This window comes from Pleurodeles waltl, chromosome 7 (genome assembly GCF_031143425.1).
Source record: "Pleurodeles waltl isolate 20211129_DDA chromosome 7, aPleWal1.hap1.20221129, whole genome shotgun sequence".
NCBI lineage: Eukaryota > Metazoa > Chordata > Amphibia > Caudata > Salamandridae > Pleurodeles > Pleurodeles waltl.
The window spans coordinates 1,338,563,930-1,338,582,954 of record NC_090446.1 but is presented as its reverse complement, the minus strand read 5'-3'; the positions used below and the strand labels follow the sequence as shown (position 1 = coordinate 1,338,582,954).

Here is a 19,025-nt window from a genome sequence, read left to right as displayed (position 1 = left end):
CAGCATTTACCATCGCTTCCAAACAAATTAAATGTATGTTTGGGGGGGGGGAGGTATGGAAAAATGAGGGCCACATTTGCCAGGTGGTAGTGAGGGAATCCGATGAGGAAGTCATGGGGTGGAGCACCAAAAAAGATTGTTGCACCAGGCACCTCTACCACTAAAGCTGATGCTGTAGCCACAGTCAAAACCCAAAAAAGATTCCACCACTTGTGCCTCAGAAACTACTAGTTAATCAAGACACCTAAAATTATGAATGAATTTCGGAATCCTGAAAGCATCGATATAAAGTAAATGTCCACCTTAGAACTATCCATTCCTGTCTCTCTGGCTGACCACTTCATTACAAAAGCAACATTTCTGAAAAAATATGTTGAGAAAATATGAGAATAACCCCCTCAACGAAACCAGTAACTTACACAGTAAATCAAGCAAAAAAGTTGTGTTGCAATCATCCCGAACTCTTGAATACTTTGTCAATACCACAAACGTCTGCAGCTCAGCTGGATCACCAGCTGAACCATGTCCATCTCATATAATCAAGGACATTGTACTTGCTCTCATCCCTTCCACACCCATCACCAGTCACTCCTTGGCGACACAAACCTTCCCAAGTGGAATCAAAACTACTTGTAAGAAAGAAGGCTTTGATACTACAGTTCCTGCTACATATCAACCAATATTTAATGGTGTCGTCTATGACAAACTCTCTAAGAGATCTGCTCTTATGGAAGAAAATGACCTTCTTTTGGACTATTAAACTGAATTGTGTCCTGAATGTGGCGATGAAGCAACCATGATAGCCGTGTGTATGTGCAGTACTCCTACTTAATCGTTAAGTAGGCTGTCACGTGATTCACCATCCTATGCGCTCATACAGATTTGACAACATTGGAGATATACTCAAATGGATTGCTTCTTCACTCCATGACAGACCTCTCATCATCGCAATTTCTCCCTTCTCTTCTCTTCTGCCCATGCAAATCGTCAGGTGACATGCATTAAAAACTGATCATTTCTCTTCTCTTTTTCAAGGTTTATCTCTGCCCTTTACCTGAGTGTATCACACTATTTAATACGCCACAACAAAGCAACAACAGGCAAGGCATACTCAAGTATGAGGCCTCATTAAATCGTGTCTCCTGTGCCATCAGACAATGTCTGCAAGCAATTGACTACTGAATGTTACAGAACCACTTCAACCTAAGTTCCTCAAAAACTAGTACGTAAGCATGTGGTAAAAGGACCAACTCTCACCCATGAACGTCTGTCCACATTAACTTCATCTATCACAAACCTGCTCCATCAAACTGAGGGCTTTAGAAGTAGTTATGTACGCAAATCTCTTGCTTACACCTCAAGTTAATTAATTCTCCAAACAAAGCTTTGACATGATGAGATGACAAGAAGCCTTTCCTAATTTTTCCAATGGCTGGCCTCCCTCAAGTGGTTCAAGGTACCATTTACTTAGTACTTTCCCATCTTGATTAAACCAATGGCCTATACACTGGACCACCTCTGTTAGTATTTGAAGAAGTACAGATAATTCAGAATGCAGCTGCGAGACAGCTTCTCAACCCACTGAACCTCCATCACAGGAGTCTAGATTCAACAAAGAAGGTCTGAGGGTTGGAAGAAACAGTTTGCACAATGGAAGACCTGGAAAGCGTGGATGACCAGTTTACGAGGCTTGGGGTGAGTTGAGTAGGAGGAGGGCCTTGAGAAACAGAGGGACAGTCAGGCCAATCAAAATAGCAAGATCATGGGGGCAGCACTTCTAATCCACAGAACAAGTGTAAGTATCTGAACAATTTTGCAGCACAACCTTCTTGTTTGCATGGCTCTTGCTATTGGTACTTCACTGTTTGGTTCCCTTCACACTCACTTCTAGGCGTTTTTCTTCCCTAACCCCTTCTGACCCTGTGCCCTCAATTGTGTTATTTGTGTTTGCCTAACAAATCTCTTTATCCATATTACTCGACTTCAGCCTCCTGGCAGTTCCTCAATTTTACCCTCCAGGTGCTCCCAAGTCTGGCTGTATTTCTCTGTATATCCTGGGATTGTCATGGGCTATCATCATCAGAGCATCGAACAAGACTTACTCATGGGAAAGGGGAGTGAGGTGTATGTATGATCAATGTCCATTTTCACAAAGACGTTCCTTGTGTATGTCTCATAGGTGACTCATCATATGACTCTATATTACTGAAGGACCTACTCTGTTGCCAGAGGATGAAAATTGTGAAAGGCGAACTGGGAATCCTGGGTTTCCCTCTTCTTCCTTATCCCATAGTCCCCATTTTCCTCTGGAGAGATTATGTGATAGCAGTGGTGGTTACTATCCACATGTTTGAGGTCTCTTCTGTGTAGAGGATTATCTGCGGAGTTTCTATCACATTTTACCCACATCCATTTTTAGGATTGTGACAACAGGGTATCATAAAATTAAACGGGCTGCCAGCAGCTAACTGGGTGACCTTCACAGCAATGGGCATCACTCATCAAGCAATCAGTGGGATTGGGCCTCTCTTCCTCCAACAGAAACTCCACATATACCGCTAAACATGACTAGCATGTTCTAGGCTGGTCCCTTTTTTGACAACCACCCTGCAAAAAAGTTGCAAAAAGGCAAAAGCTTGTTTTACGTCGAGATGACCAGCCTCAGGAACTCAGTCCCTGCAGGAATTATCTTAATCAACAAGCAAATTGAATTCTGGAGAGCAATAAAAAAACTGGGTCTTTCCAGCTACCCAATTACAGGGTGAAGATGAACATCTATTTTTGATACACAGGTGTCTTAATGAATCTGTTTTCAAACTCCCCTCAATGCCTACGTGCAGCGACGTGCATGGCCCTGTGAATAGTTCTCCACATCAGAGAACTCTGCACTTGAAGAACAGCAACCACTTGAGCAAATGTACTTTTTAGGTCTCAGCTCCAGACGGCGCGCATGTGCTGTCTCCAACTGAGACATGTTGTATCTGCTTTGGGGCCTTCAGCCCACCCAAAGACTTGCCATTTGCTGGCTCCCATGTCACTCCATTAGTCCATCACCCCCATTTGTCCACGGAATACATGCGTCATGCCTCTGGCAGGGTTTAGCCATCCCGAGAGCATTGACCAACTACTTCCAAACCTACTCAGCGGCTATTCGTAGGTAATGTTTCGGGACTACTTTTTCTTTTCATTAAGAGCACTTAACAATGCTATCTATGCTGCCTGGCTGCATTTTTATCGACAGTGTTAAAATACCGTTAGTCTGGTACACAGACATCGTTTTTTAACATATGGATTAAGGGATGTTCTCACACCTTTTGAGTACTCATAAGTAGATAAAAGAAATGTTTCTCAACTAGTATGGACACAAATTATTTTTGGAGTGTTAAGCACATAGTTGCTTTTCTTTAAATTCGAAATACAGTTTTTTCTTCTAAATGTGAGATGCTTGGTGAAATGTAAAAAGTTTTAATGAGTGCAGTTGCATTTTCTTCACGAAAGAAATCAAACACATCTCTAGTTTCTGGAAAAAGAGCCCCTTAAGTTGCATAGGCTGTTGTATGTTTGCCTTAAGAGGGGAGGCCTCTTTTCTTGGCAAGAAAGGATGGGGCAAAGCAGCTTGAGCTGCTGACTTTGGAGCCGGTGGAAACCAGGTTCGAGTCTCAGCGACAACATTCTGCATCCTGGGCATAGTCTCTTAATTAAACTAAAACTTAAGTTAATTTTCTGGTTCAGAATTGTTGTGTTTACAGCTGCGTGCTGCCCTTTGTTTTATGGATCCTGGTCCATGGCTACCCTCGGAAGCAGCAGCCGGGGCAGTCGTGATTAACTTGCCACCAGTGCTTAATTTGTAGATACAAAGGCGCTGGTGTCCAAAGCCCTCCTCTTAAACATGCAGCTGCTGTAATTAAATGTGTGAACATGGACTACTGAGGCGGCGTAATCCTGAAGCCATCTCGGGCCTCTTCAATCCATGTAAAGCCACTCCCTGCCACTTCAGCTCACCCTTGCAGCTTTCTACTTTCTCCCTTTGTGACGCTTTTTCGTTTTTCCCTTCATCCGTCTTTCCTGTATGTGTCTTTTGCTCGCAGCAAATGCTTGAGGCATAAGAATAAGCCCCGGCCCTCAAAAACAAGTGCAGGTGCTCAGCACCGGAAACAACAAGCACAAATTAAGCACTGCTTGCCACCCACTATTACCACCGGGCCAATCTCATGTTTCCTCTTGGTGAGTGCTCCCAAGTTCTGTTTTACTTGCCATTCTTCTTACCTAGACGCATCCACGTGCACCATCTTTACATTACTGCGTTAGCTGATCAAGTGAGCGTGCACCTCTGCTGGAAACTGTCACATTGCCCTAAAATTATGCTGTCACACAGAATATTTGTCTTTTTAATTAGGTGGATATGATTCAAATTCCCCAAGCTCACCCAATTTACCCTGCACATTATCCATCAGTAGAGGTTCTAGAGGTCAGATCAGAGATATTTTCATTTTAACTTAAAGGTTTTGCATCGGATCTGAGCGCGTTTCACACAATTGTGTTTTCGATTGTGCTATTCTGAACACATTGATCAATATTTTCGAAACTGGTTCTAAATGAACTTGATTCCCATTGACCACCCACCACACAGGTCTGTCTGTAACCTGTGGGCCACTGTCCATAAGCAGATTCATTCTTTCATCCTTAATTCATCATTGCAAGTAACGCGGATAAGTAAATTAAGACCATGCTACTTTGTATGGCTAACAGGCATTGGCAAAGCCAATAGGTCTCTGCAATCTGAGAGATTTAGGGGTTGGCAATGTTAATATATTTATGCACATTAATAAAAACATCCCCAGAGCGGTAAACGATATTGCCAACGCCTGTAGCTCTCGGACTGCCAAGACCTATTGGCTTTGCCAATGCTAGTTCTTCTCTGGAAACAAGCATTGTCGCGATGCAGGAAGCCTGTACCCTGCACCCCCAGCTAACCTGAGAAAGATCTGTTGCCCTACTCTATTCAAACGCACGTGGGCTGTATTACATGCCTACTAGTTCAGTACATTTTAATCTGAATGGGGATTTATTTTGCCCAGAGCCACCACTGAAAACGTCAGATGCAAAACATCACTCTGAAGCCGAACTCTTTCAATCCTTCCTCCTTCCTCCAATTGCTAAGCCTGGAATTCCAGAGTCCCTTATTCATATTATATAGGTAAACCTAACATGTCCCAGGTCGTTGTAGCGAAGACCTGGGTCTTCCGTCCACATCCTGCATAACTCGATGAAGACAAGCTTTAGTGCTTGAGTGCAGTGCTGCTGCACCAGTCCTTGCCAGGCATAGTGATGCTTCCAGCTACTTTGTTCCCTCGTGCAAGGAGGATATGCTTGAAGATGTTGTCTAGTCAGAGACAATGATTTCACTCTTTGAAGCTTGCGTGGGCTTTTTTATTCCTACCACCAGGACGTCTCGATTCGAAGGCAGGCCAGGTCTAGGGGGACTGTCGACCTGTGCAGTGTTAGGTTTTAGCTTCTGGGTTTACAGTTCATAGAGTGCAGTTACCCTGACACAGGGTACGATGCTGTTACATCTTTAGATAGTTTCTGCCTTCCAGCAAAATAGGATCTGTAGTTCTTCCGGGACAACAGTTTATTTTTTAAATAATTGCTGTCTTCTTCCTAGCATTTTGGTCCAGATCCTGGAGTGATGGACGACTGGTCCCTCCAGCAGACTGCCCGGTCCGGTAAGACATGTATACACTCCTTTGCTGAGGCTTTGCCAGGATGACATGAACTTCTCATAAACACCTCCTAGGTCAGGTCTTGTGGACTTCTTTCCGCCATGGAGACTCCCTCCTCTTCGGAGATGAAGCACTGTTGGAACGCGAAGGGAGCCCAAGTGAGACCGGGCAGGTGGGAAGGCTAAATCGTCTGTTTTATATTCACATTTTCCCCTGATCCTCATTGCTATTGTCCTGGTATCCTTTGAATCAGAGGCACCCCGGGCTTGGTCTGTTGATGGTTTTGTCCTGTTGTATGTGGACTTGTCCTACAGGACTTTGGGTTCCTTATTGGACAACCTTTACCCCTTCAGGACCGTAAAGCATGGCTCTGTGCGAGCAAAGGTAACGGGTAGTCATTTTCTGTATAGATTTAATGACCCAGCTGTTTCCAGCATCTTGGGTTCAGCCGATTAGTGTTGGCAGCTGCCAAGAATCCACTTGGTCTTTTTAATGCTCCCCTCTCCCCTCTCTCCTGGGTCAGCAACACTTTTAGGGCCTCTTGCCTACCACAAAACCAGTCAATGAGGTTAAAGGTATTCTTGGGGCATTGCATTTGGAGCATTTCTCTCATGCTATGGGCCAGGATCTTCAGGAATTCTCTTTACTCTAGACAACACTGTTTTTAGTCCATCCTAGTCTGCTTTGTGACCTATTTAATGAGATGAAGTGTTGCAGAGAAGCTAATTTTGGTATTCAGCAGGCTTGCTGCCCATCCTACCTGTAAGGTTCTTCGATGGCTGAATCTATATGACTTACTGGTATGCATTCAAATTGCTTTCAGACAAGTTGTGCAATCCCATTCTTGTTCTTATTTCTTAGAGATGGGATTTTATTGGGACTCTCCTCTCTGCAGATCTGTTGAGCCTTATTGCAGGCTTAAGGGACTGGGCACTCCCAGTCAGAATGTCTAGCCAGTTAGCTGGTATTGTGTTTTCACTCTTGTTGACCCAAGTCCTCAGATTTGTAGTCACATCCCATGCCTTGGATGGTTCTGTGTTGGCTTTCATGGATATCTTTAGACTATCCTTGGGGAACCTTTATAACGTTTCATTTCCTTTTTTCCGGGTAGATGGGCTTTAGTTTTGCTTGTTCATCCTGCCACGTCATCATCATGCAAAGAAATTAATGAGTTCCTGCTTGTTACGGTTAATGTGATTTTAATTTGTATGTTTTCCTTTAGTTTTCTGTGTCTCCAATAGGAGCTTGCAGTATTAGACACAACCAAACAAGCATTTGCAATGCAATGGGTCTCACATTTGAATGAGTTGGAGCTATTAGCATTATAAATTCCAAACTGGACTTTTCTTGCCACATAAATTGAAAATGAAAAGTAAAATAAGCAAGCCGATTCAAAGTGCCATGGCCACCATGAGCATGAAGGAGAGACACAAAAAGAAGTTTGCTCGCAGTCAAACATATCAGCAATTATCCAATTATCCATTTAACAGGCTCAGTCTGCAAGGTTGTAACAAAATCGCCCCAAGGAGAGACAAACGTAAAGCATTTACCAATGATAACAAAGGATTTTTGAAAGGCAAGTCCACAAACGAGTGAAAGTGATGTGTGTGGTTAAAATCCCACAATACTTACAACAGGTCAAAGCGCTAGCACGCTTGACCTAAAAAGTAATTGCAGGCTACAATTAGGTGGATCAATTTGGTGGGCGCCACAGTGGTGGCACTGCAGGTTTTCCTAAGGGTTGTCCACTGGAATCTTGCCAAAAAAAAGGAAATGATGAAGAGCTCCAGAGGTAGAAGCCAGTCAACTGATAGAGAAAGTGGATTAGTTTTATGGTCTTTGTCTATCAGCTGACTGGAATCTACCTCCAGAGTTCTTCATGTCCTTTTCTTTGGCAAAATTCCAGTGGACTTCCCTTAGGAAAATCTGCAGAACCACCACTGTGGTTTCCTAATGCCCATTGTCAGTGATGCAACTTTTTGGCGAGAAGTTCCTCAGCACATTTTGTGTCAGAAGATCAAGCAGTTGGCAGAGATTGAATTGCTTGTGAAAATGCACCACTGAGAGTCTGTTATCACGTCTGATGTTAGCGTTTCCTGCGGTCGGGTTATATGGCTGTTTTGATAAAACCTCACTAAGTAAGGGCTTCGATGAGCACAGAACAAGGGGTAAGTGCCTTAATCATTTACCTAGAATTTGCGTTGCTTCGTTTGCATGTCTTTGGTGGCCTCTGCCTCCCACTCATTCCCTTCACCCAAACGATATGAGCTCCCTCTTTCTGTGTTCCCACCCAAGACTTCTGCTTTAATTGCACCTCCGCCTCCCTGTGCCTTCATCCCATGCCCTCCCAAGCGCATCACCCTCTACATTCACCTACCTGCTTCTTAATCTGTTGCCATCCCACAAACATTCAGTCTAATTCCATCTATCTGCCTCCACCCCTGCCCCTGTGATGCCAGTATGAGGAGCCCCTCCAAGCCGGTTACATGGCAAGCATCCGGTACTTATTTCTCCCTTCTCGCTGACTCCCTCCCACCCCCAATACTCGTGTCTCTGAGCTCCTGTTCTCATCTCAAAGACTCGTCTCTCTGATTCCTCTTACCCACCTCCCTAGCTCTGTCCCCATCCAGCAGACAGATGTCTCTGCCTCGCGATAACCGTCTCTCGGATTCCTTACAGCACAGTCAGACACCACTTTCTCCCCTCAACTCATACCTGTTCCCTTACAGAAGACGTATCCCCCCCCCCCTACACCTCTCTCAGACATACGTCTTTGCCTTCCCTTACCTGCGTCCCTATCTCTGCTGCCACTCCAGACATCACTTCTAATGCGCTCTTGTGCCCTGTCTCATCACCTCCCTGTGAGGCCTGTCCCCCTCACCCTCTGATAACCAGTCATCCCATCCCCACTCACCGCACGTCCTCATATGTTCCAGAAAGTTGGACAGCTTTAAAATCTCATCTCGGCTCGCACTGGAGGAGTGGAACGTCAATGAAGTTCAAAGGTCGACATTTACCAACCCCCGCATGGTGGCCGCAAAGGGTCAAGCAGATTGGTTCTCCCAGTAAACAAAGATTTACAGTTGGACGGAGCATAAACGACAACTGTTCCGAGACCCTGCCGCCCCCATATTGTGAATATTCACTAGCCACCCCTGGCTCCCATTCAGCTGCACATTCCAGACAACACCCAGCAAAGGCATCACAGGCGCGGGGATTGGCACCCACGCCTGTTTTGGGTGCCATAGCTCGCGTGCCCTAGGAAAGCCCAACGAGGCCACTTACGTACACGAATGCACCCTCCCTGACACGGGTGGGGGGACCTCGGGAAACAAAAGAGCCTCTGAACTCGCTAGGCCTCGCTTCACAAAACGGCCTCCCTAATTGCATGCCAACACGGCCTACTGGGGGAAATCATGGTAATTCCTGAAGTGCCAGGACCTCGAGGCAGAGCCAATCACATATCAAGCCCCGTGTGACGTGGCAGGCAGTCTGGGGGCCGACGGCATTTCGACGGCAACAGCCGTTTGTTAACTTCGCCAGGTTTTCCTCCAGAATAATTCGCCTTTCGATGCTTCCTACTAACTATGGCTACCAAGGCGTGGCCAAGAAAGAGTGCAAAGGAGGTAGTGGCATGGTCTTGATGGCGGGGCCTTCTCGGTGCCGAGGCCTAGTCTACTGAACAAAATGTCAGCCGTGGAACTCACATTGGCCAAACCGCGAGATCACTGTATCATCCGACTGCTTCAGTCCCCTCACCTGCAAAAAGTGCAAGCGCTTGAAACAGGCCATTTCACCAGTATGGAACTCTATATATAAAGTGCCTTTTCTGGACCAGCATCAGCAATGCCCAACAAGGAGACTTTGTTGATGGTGGTCCACTGGGGCGCAGTTTTGCCTCAGGTCTGTGGGCAGCGCACAGACCGTAAAACTTTATTGCTGGACACAAGTGTGCACTGTATCTAAAACTAGAGGCAAATGAATAAAAATCTTTCATTGCAACATGCAGGGGTGCACCAACACGCCATCATGGTCGCAGAGTGTGTCTTACAAGCAACAAGCAAGGTATGTAGTCATTAAAAACATCCATTTATTTTTCTTTCCACTTTGAATCTAATACATCGTGCACACAGACAGTACTTCTGTGTTGTAATGTTGGGAACAACAGGTGTAACTGTTACCCAACTCAACCCTACTTCTCTACTGCTGGTATCATAAGGATGAATGGCTGAGTCTGACAGTAGTGCAGGGAGGGACAGCTACAACTACCCGCAGGTTAGGGCGCAGCTCAGCTGTGAGCACCAATCCACTGAGGTATCTCATCTACAGATAGCTTTTGAGACTATTGTCAGGAATCCTGGATTAGATGAAGGTGTCCATTTGTGAGGCATTGTATTGCACCGCAGTCCCAAGCCTAGAGTCTAGAGCAGTGGTCTCCAAACTTTTTAATGCTGCGCCCCACCCCAGTTCAAAAATAAAAATCATTGGGGCCCCTTCAGAATTTTTCACAAATATTTTATAAAGATGGCAATTTTTAAATATGTCTAGATATATTTAAACATTGCAGTTAAGTACTGTTTCCATTTTAAAAACGCAATAACATGTTTCTGCTTAAAACAAAACACTTATCTGTGAAATGCTTCTTTTGGCCAGAGCCTGGCGCCCCCCCTGGGATCACTTGAGGCCCCCCTACGGGGCTCGCCCCCCAGTTTGAAAACCCCTGGTCTAGAGACCAAGCTGGAATTGTATGGGTAGGCCAACTCTATATTCAACCACCTCAATCCATAGATGCACCCTTGTCCACCAAAGCTTTCCATGGGTACACCCCCGTTACCAATGCAACCCACTCACACAGCACACACCCCGCTTAAGCAGTACACTTCATAGGTGCACCTGACCAATGCAGTCTATTCCCTATAAATCAACCACTCCAGTGTATCAATGCACCCCAGCCCAAACTCACCCAATGCAGCCCACAGGGACACCAGTTCCCTGCTCAACCAAGCCATAGAGGCACCCACTCCCTGCCTAATCAATCCATCCATCTCTACTCACACAACCCACAGGTGCACCCCAGCAGGACTGGCAAGTGGCAGTGTTCAACAAACAGCGCTGACAACGAATGGTGTGATTACCGTCCACTCCACCCCCTCTGCCTTATAAGGGGAACATATTGGGGAAAACGGATTTAGTCAGTTTAGCAATTTTCCAAGGGGAATGACTCAATCAATGTGATTCAAAGTCACTCCCTACTTAACCATCCCAGTCTACCAGGGGCACACGAGTCGCTACTCTACCAGTGCGCTTACTCGGGGACCACAGCTCCGCCCACCCAATGTAATCCAAGGGTGCTCCAGGTAACCAGCATACACTGGTCTGTACACTATCCTTGGTGATAAGACGTCACTCCTAACAAGAACAACAACACGGGTGATCCACCCAACAAAAGACATGGCGAGTCAGAGCCCCTGCCCACCAGCTTCTCACTCTACCCACCAATGCCAACTTCTCACTGGGCCAACCTGTGGCGGCTCCTCGTGCGACTCACTGTTCTTACTTCTTACACTGTCCACTGATGTCAGCTACTCACACTGCCCTGCAGTGCCGGCTCCTAGTACTACCCACTGCTCTAACTCCTCACAGTGCCCTGCAGTGCCGGCTTCTAATACTACTCACTGTTCTAACTTCTCACGCTGTCCTCTGGTGTCAGCTACTCACACTGCCCTGCAGTGCCGGCTTCTAATACTACCCACTGCTCTAACTTCTTATACTGTCCACTGGTGTCAGCTACTCACACTCCTCACCTGCTCTAACTCCTCACACTGCCCTGCAGTGCCGGCTTCTAATACTACCCACTGCTCTAACTCCTCACAGTGCCCTGCAGTGCCGGCTTCTAATACTACCCACTGCTCTAACTTCTTATACTGTCCACTGGTGTCAGCTACTCACACTCCTCACCTGCTCTAACTCCTCACACTGCCCTGCAGTGCCGGCTTCTAATACTACCCACTGCTCTAACTCCTCACAGTGCCCTGCAGTGCCGGCTTCTAATACTACCCACTGTTCTAACTTCTCACGCTGTCCTCTGGTGTCAGCTACTCACACTGCCCTGCAGTGCCGGCTTCTAATACTACCCACTGCTCTAACTTCTTATACTGTCCACTGGTGTCAGCTACTCACACTGCCCTGCAGTGCCGGCTCCTAATACTGCTCACTGCTCTAACTCCTCACAGTGCCGGCTTCTAATACTACCCACTGCTCTAACTTCTTATACTGTCCACTGGTGTCAGCTACTCACACTCCTCACCTGCTCTAACTCCTCACACTGCCCTGCAGTGCCGGCTTCTAACACTACCCACTGCTCTACCTTCTTACACTGCCCACTGGTGGCAGCTTCTGTCACTGCTCTTCAGGCTTGGCTCCTCATGGTGCACAATCGTGACAGCTTCTCACATTATCACGAATACTACCCTGGAACACAGCTAACCAGTTACAAATCCCACACTACCTACCAGTGCAAGGTTCTTACACTGCTTACCTGTGCTAACATCTCAAACTGGCCACTGGTGACTGCTTCACACGGTACCCAGCAGCGTCATGAAACCCAGGGCTGGTAGTTTCACAATGCCCATCAGTGCTAGCTCCTTACTCTACCCACTTGTGCAAGCTTCTAACACTGCAGAGCGTCTCAGACTTTCACTGTCCACAGATACCTTCTCCTTAAACTATCCGTCAGTGGCCGCTTCTCTCACTTTACACCAATACCAGCCACTCGAGCTAGTCGCTACTGTCAGCTTCTCACACTGCCCACCAGTGCTGCCCTCTCACTGCCCACCAGTGACTTCTCACACTCTCGAGCAGTGGCAGCCACTGTGAATGTGCACCAATACCGACCGCTCATGCAAACCACCAGTGTCAGCTACTCACGCAGTGGACCAATAAGGACACCTCATGCAAACCACAAGTGTCAGCTACTCACTCGGTGCACTACCATCCCCTCACGTCACTCACCGTTGTCAGCTTCTCACACTGTGCACTAATAATGGGCCCCTCACGACAATCACCACTATCAGCTTCTCACACTGTGCACCAACACTGGCCCCTCATGTAGCTACACCTTCTCACACTGTGCACTAAGTACTGTGCACCAATACCAGCCTCTCACTACAATCACCATTGTCTTCTTCCCGCACTGTGCACTAATAACAGTCCCTCACGACAATCACCACGGTCAGCTTCTCACACTATGCACTAATAGCAGTCCCTCACGACAATCACCATTGTCAGCTTTTCACACTGTGCACCAATACTGGCCCCTCGTGCAGCGACACCTTCCCCCACTGTGCACTAATACCAGCCCCTCACGATAATCACCACTGTCAGCTTCTCACACTGTGCACTAATAACAGTCCCTCACGACAATCACCACTGTCAGCTTCTCACTCTGAGCACCAATACTGGTCCCTCATACAAAATTCCAGCATCAGCTTCTCACACTGTGTATTAATACTGGTCCTTCATGCAAAATACCAGTTTCAGCTTCTCACACTGTGCACTAATACCAGTCCCTCATGACAATAACCATTGTTAGCTTCTCACACTGGGCACCAATACTGGCACCTCATGCAAAACACCAGTGTGAGCTTCCCACAATGTGCACTATTACCAGCCCCTCACGACAATCACTATTGCAGCTTCTCGCACTGTGCACCAATACTAGCTCCTCGTGCAAAACCCCAACGTCAGCTTCTCACATTGTGCACTAATACCAGCCCCTCACAAAAATCACCATTGTTAGCTTCTCACACTGTGCATTAATACCAGCCCCTCATGACAATCACCATTGTCAGCTTCTCACAATGAGCACCAATAGTGGCCCTCATGCAAAACACCAGTGTCAGCTTTTCACACTATGCACTAATACCAGCCACTCAAGACAATCACCAATGTCATCTTCTCGCACTGTGCACCAATACTGGCCCTCATGCAAAACACCAGCATCAGCTTCTCACATTATGCACTACCAGCCCCCCACGACAATCACCAGCATCAGCTTCTCACACTATGCACTACCAGCCCCCCACGACAATCACCAGGGTCAGCTTCTCAAACTGTGCACCAATACTGGCCCTCATGCAAAACACCAGCATTAGCTACTCACGCTGTGCAGTACCAGCCCCTCAAGACAATCACCACTGTCAGCTTCTCACTCTGTGCAGTAATTCCAGCCCCTCACGACAATCACCATTGTCAGCTTCTCACTCTGTGCAGTAATTCCAGCCCCCCACGACAATCACCAGGGTCAGCTTCTCAAACTGTGCACCAATACCAGCCCCTCACGACAATCACTATCGTCAGCTTCTCGCACTGTGCACCAATACTGGCCCTCATGCAAAACACCAGCATTAGCTACTCACGCTGTGCAGTACCAGCCCCTCAAGACAATCACCACTGTCAGCTTCTCACTCTGTGCAGTAATTCCAGCCCCTCACGACAATCACCATTGTCAGCTTCTCGCACTGCACTAATACCAGCCCCTTACGACAATCACCATTACCAGCTTCCCACAGCCCCTCACGACAATCACCACTGTCAGCTTCCCACACCGTTCTACAACAGCGGATCCTCACTCTGCCACCAGTAGCATCAAGTATGCCGTGGGAGGTGATAGAGGTATTTACATTCAGTGCCCATTTAGTTGTTAACTTCTCTCCTGAGAAAGTCGAGAAGGGAACCGATTTTGTTTGACCATGCTTTTTTACAAAAATGTGCAGACTGGACCCGCAGCCGGGTGCCTGGTCCCATAACATAATTTGGAAAATGTTCACAGGAATGTAAGGATTTTTACAGATGTGGCAGATACAAAACACAATATTAACAATTGCATCGAGGGCTTTGGGGTGGATGTTTTCGGGGCACGTGCATCAAAAAATAAGAAATGTAGCAAAGAAACTCGTGGCTGCAGTGTTTGTGTGTGGGGGGCGGTTGGTGAGTGAGTCATGTGAGAAAGGGGCGTGTGCCAGTGTGCAACATTAAACACTGCACTAAAAAGTCTCTCGAGGGAATATCAGGACACAGGAAAGAGGATGGGTACCAAAGATGATCCCCGTTGCAGAACCCACCATGCCAACCCCCTTTATCACTCCCCAAACTCTGAATAAGAAAACGTTTGATCTCTAACGACTCCTCACAGTCATGCGCAGCAATTAAATCCCAAAACTGTGTGTGTTCATAATATCAGCACTTAGGGGATAGCGCTGCTGTCTAATGTGAATTACCTACCTCTACTCTCCGAGGCATACAATAAATATTTAATCTTCAAGGTAGCTTTTTTTTTAGGGCTGAGCCTGTTTGATGGTCACGCGAAGGATGTCTCTTCGGAGTATGGAGACCCTAAAACGTGTGTCAGTCTGAGTGGTAGCTCTGCTGTGAAGACTGAGTGATATGTGCCATCCTGTGGGATGCCGGGGTTGTCTGATTTGTGAAAGCTGTGGTGACAGCTCTGCAGCCAAATACCTCGCACTGGGTAATGTTAGTCAGAGGGGTAGCTCTGCTGTGAATAAGAATGTGTGATGTGTGCCCTCCCTTGAGTGATATCTTTACTGTCTGAGGCGTCAGACTATAGGATTTGTGAAAGCTAACATAAGATCTCTACTCCCCTCGGCATCACACTGTATGACGAGGGATGGTCCCGACTGTGTGTTGGGTGCCTCCTGCGCGTGAATTGCAAGGCTGTGTAAGATTTTTGAAAGTTATGGCGATAGCTCTTCTGTCCTAGACCTCGCACTGTGGGATGTGTGCCTCCTGGTGGGGTATCTGTACTGCTGTGCCAGACAGTCTGCTTTGTGAAAGCAGATATAATCCCACTGCTGCCCTGGGCTGGACCTTGTGATGTGTGTCAGAGGGCTGGCTTATATGTGCGAGTGGGAAAGGTGCCCGCGTGAGGTACACTTTTCCAGTCGGCGGAATGTGACGGTGCAGTGTCCATGGTGGGGGTGAGGGTCTGAGAGATCCCGCTGGGGCCGGTCGGGGAACGGAAGAGCCGAGTGTCCTCCTCTGCAGCCCGGCTCGCAACCCCCGCCCTCTGCTCCGTCCCGGGGCTCCCTAGCGCACAGAGCCCGGCTTTGAATGTGCACCAAACGGCCCAGGTGTGGGGGTTTGAACAGGCAAATGTGGCGAGGAGGCGGAGCCTCCCGGCAGGACACACACTCCTGAGAGGCCATGCGTACCCCACCGCCTCACAGCCTCCCGAGCCCCCCACAAGTGCGTCACCGAGGACACGCCGAACTACAGTTAAAATACCAAAAGTGAACCCTGAGAGCTCAATTCTCGCAATCCGGGGCGCTGCGATCCCGCCCTCGGCCCCTCCCCCAGGTGGCACAGCGCTACCGCTCGAGTTAGCGTCGGAAACTTCCGAGCATGTGTTTCCTGCGCAGGGCGCCTACCTGCTGAGTGCCGTGGGACGCTCTCTGGTCTTGTGGCGCAGTCAAAGCTCCTCCATCGACCCCTCTGCTTCCAGGGGTGCTCCGTCCTCCCACGTGGGGGGTTCCGTCCTCCGCTCCCTCTCCTGCCGGGCTCTGTGTCCCGCGGGCTCCCGGGTCGGTCTCACGCGGTCCTTATCTTGGGCTCGCTCCCTGCCTCCTCTTCCTGCCTCTGTTTCCCTCACACGTCCAGCCCCACTTCACAAATCTCAGCCCTGCCTCCCGCGCCCCCCGCCGTCTGCTTTTCTCACCCTGTCCCACCTCACCTCCCTCCTCCCTATCTGTCTCGGCCCCTCCTTTATTTTCGGTGTCCTTACCCCTCTCTCCACTCGTCTGTCTCGCTCGCTCTCCTTCCCAGCCTCTGCTTCCTAGAACTTTCCCTTCTTTACCTCGCACTGGGCTCAGTTTTTTCCTCTCTTTTCCCAGCTCCTAACTCGCCTCCACTTGTCAGCCTCGTCTCACTCTCGTTCACTTCCTATCGGCCGCCCTCTCCCTTTGGTGTAGTCGTCCATCCTCATTCTTTTCTGCTTTTACCCTTCTTGTTTCATCCTTATCACTCTCTGCCGTGTCACTTCTATTCCCTGTTACCCAATCTCTTTCCACTTTATCTTCTCATCTGCCCCTGGTTCCTTCTAAGCACCTGTCCTTCCGTCTCTTTACCTGTGTTCCTCTTACTGTCACCTGCCATCACACTTTTTTTTCACTCCCCCTTCTTTCTCCCTCCGACTCGTTCCCTCGTTTTTCCCTTCCTCCTTTCCTACCTCTTTGTTTCTTTGCTCTTTCCCTCTCCAGCCTATTACTTGTCTCTCCCACCTCTCTTCCTCAGTTCATGCCTCTTCCTCCCCTCTGTAACTCCCTCTTCCTCTGTCTCGTCCCCTCGTTTCCTCAGCCTCTCCCCGCCCTGTTTGAGTCTCTCTTAAGCCCTCTCCCTCCGTGTGTCTGAGCCCTGCCTTCCAGCGCAGCTCAGGCCGAAAATACAAGGATTGGGTTTCTCTCCGGCTGCCCACTCCCCCCAAGCTCCCCCGGTCCACCCCAGGCGTGTCTGAGAGAGAGGGAGAGCGCAGGCAGCCCGAGCCAAGGAAAGGGGAGCAGACTGAGTGAGATGTGTGTGTGAGAGTGATTCACCTCGCCGAGGTGGGGCCTCGAGAACAATGCAGGCAGCCGCGGATCATCCCGGAACCCGGGGCACCGCGCCTCCTGCCGCTGCACCCCCATGGAACCGGCACTGACTGAGGGGGAAGACAATGAACAGGAGCAGCAGGCATTGTGAGGGGGGCACGGAGGGAGGGGGCCTGCTCACAACAACACAATCCGGTGAGCAGAAAAGGACAAACAACAGCAGCGCCCGAGTGAATTATTTAAAAGCGGCCATGTGATTACACTAAAATCTATGTGCCTCGGGGCTCAGCTCTAAGCGCTACCTATTGCAACATACAGAAGAGGGTGGTGCTGCGTGTATTACTGGGCTCGTGTTGCTTCAGCTGGCCGATTGGTGCTTGGGATGAAGCCACTGGGTCTGTAGGCTCTCAAGCGATCTGTGTGTTCTGGGGCCCAGACGCGAACCGAATTATAGGGGAACGCCTGGATAATCTGAGACAGGCCGCTCCTTTTGCAAGGTTGCTGTGGCTGGGCCAGTGTCAATCACAGGGAATGCATGTTACAGGAACCAGCAGGTCATTCTCCCCTGCCTGCTTGCCTATTGTATGCCCAGGCACCCCTTTAACCTCCACCTCCCCTTGCTCTCGCCCCACACTGAGACCTCAATGTGCTGCCCCGGGTATTTTTGCGTTTAGTTAAAGATCTATTGCACTATTGCTCCTGGGAGGTGGTCCCATGTCCTTACCGCCAGTTGGTGAAGATTGCCCATTGTCACCCGGATCCTACAGCAATTCGCACCTGGTGACTTCTGCTTCTAGAGAGGGGCGCAGTCCTCATTGGTGCAGTAGGTGCAGTAGCATCATAGCCCGAGGGGCCCACTCAGGGCCGGACTGGTGCATCGGGGGTTTCCCCAGGGAGGCTGGAAGGTGAGGGGTGGTTTTGCATCAGTGGGGGTCGTTTTTAGGGTCCAGCCTGCGATAGCATGTGCTAGCGCATGCGTATCGCTTGCGAGACGCTGTAGTAGTTAGAAAAGAGCTCGGAGACCCGCCCATGTCACGTCAGTGTCTTTCAATGGCCTGTGGGCTTGTTGTTACTGGGGGCCAGTTTTGCAGCAGTACTGCAATATCGGCCTCCAATAACAAAAGCAGCAGTGCTTCACACTCTCAACTGGATTATAATTGACCTTCAAAGCAGAACTAATATTATCTATTCTCCCCCCTTCTCGTTCATGCCCTACCTCACAAAAGCCAGGGTCCCCCAAGGATCAATCATATCACCCATGCTTTCCAACATCTACATGATGTCATAACCAGAACTGATGAATGATTTTCAACTATCATGCTACATCTGTAAAAATGACACACAAATACTACTTAAATTGGAATGCCCCAAATACATTGAAAACTCACAAATCTTCAGTTGCCTCAGAGCCATTGATCAGTGGATGACTTGGGGCCATCTCAAACTGAATGCTTCCAAAACGGAAATACTCACATGTGGCGACTGGAAAAATGATGACCCTCTGTGCGCCTTGCCAGACAATCTGGGACCACCTCTTCAAGTATCCAAGGAAGTTAAAAACCTTGGATTTACCATGGACTCCAAGTTAAAAATGAATGCCCAAGTGGACGAATTAGCACAATCAAGCTTCATCACCTTGAAAACTCTGCAACGCATCTTCCCCCACCTCGGATTTCCACACAAGATGCAGGCTACTTTCTCT

General features: G+C 48.4%; 1 protein-coding gene across 1 annotated transcript in view; it reads right to left on the bottom strand.

Moving 5' to 3' along the window:
* Positions 1 to 16,395, bottom strand: part of LOC138246270 (pleckstrin homology domain-containing family A member 7-like) — a 236,784-nt gene extending 220,389 nt beyond the window's left edge. Inside the window, exon 1 of the mRNA XM_069200700.1 lies at positions 16,169 to 16,395. The gene's annotated coding sequence lies outside the window, so the exon portion shown is untranslated. The remainder of the gene's footprint in view (positions 1 to 16,168) is intronic.
* Positions 16,396 to 19,025: the final 2,630 nt, after the last annotated feature.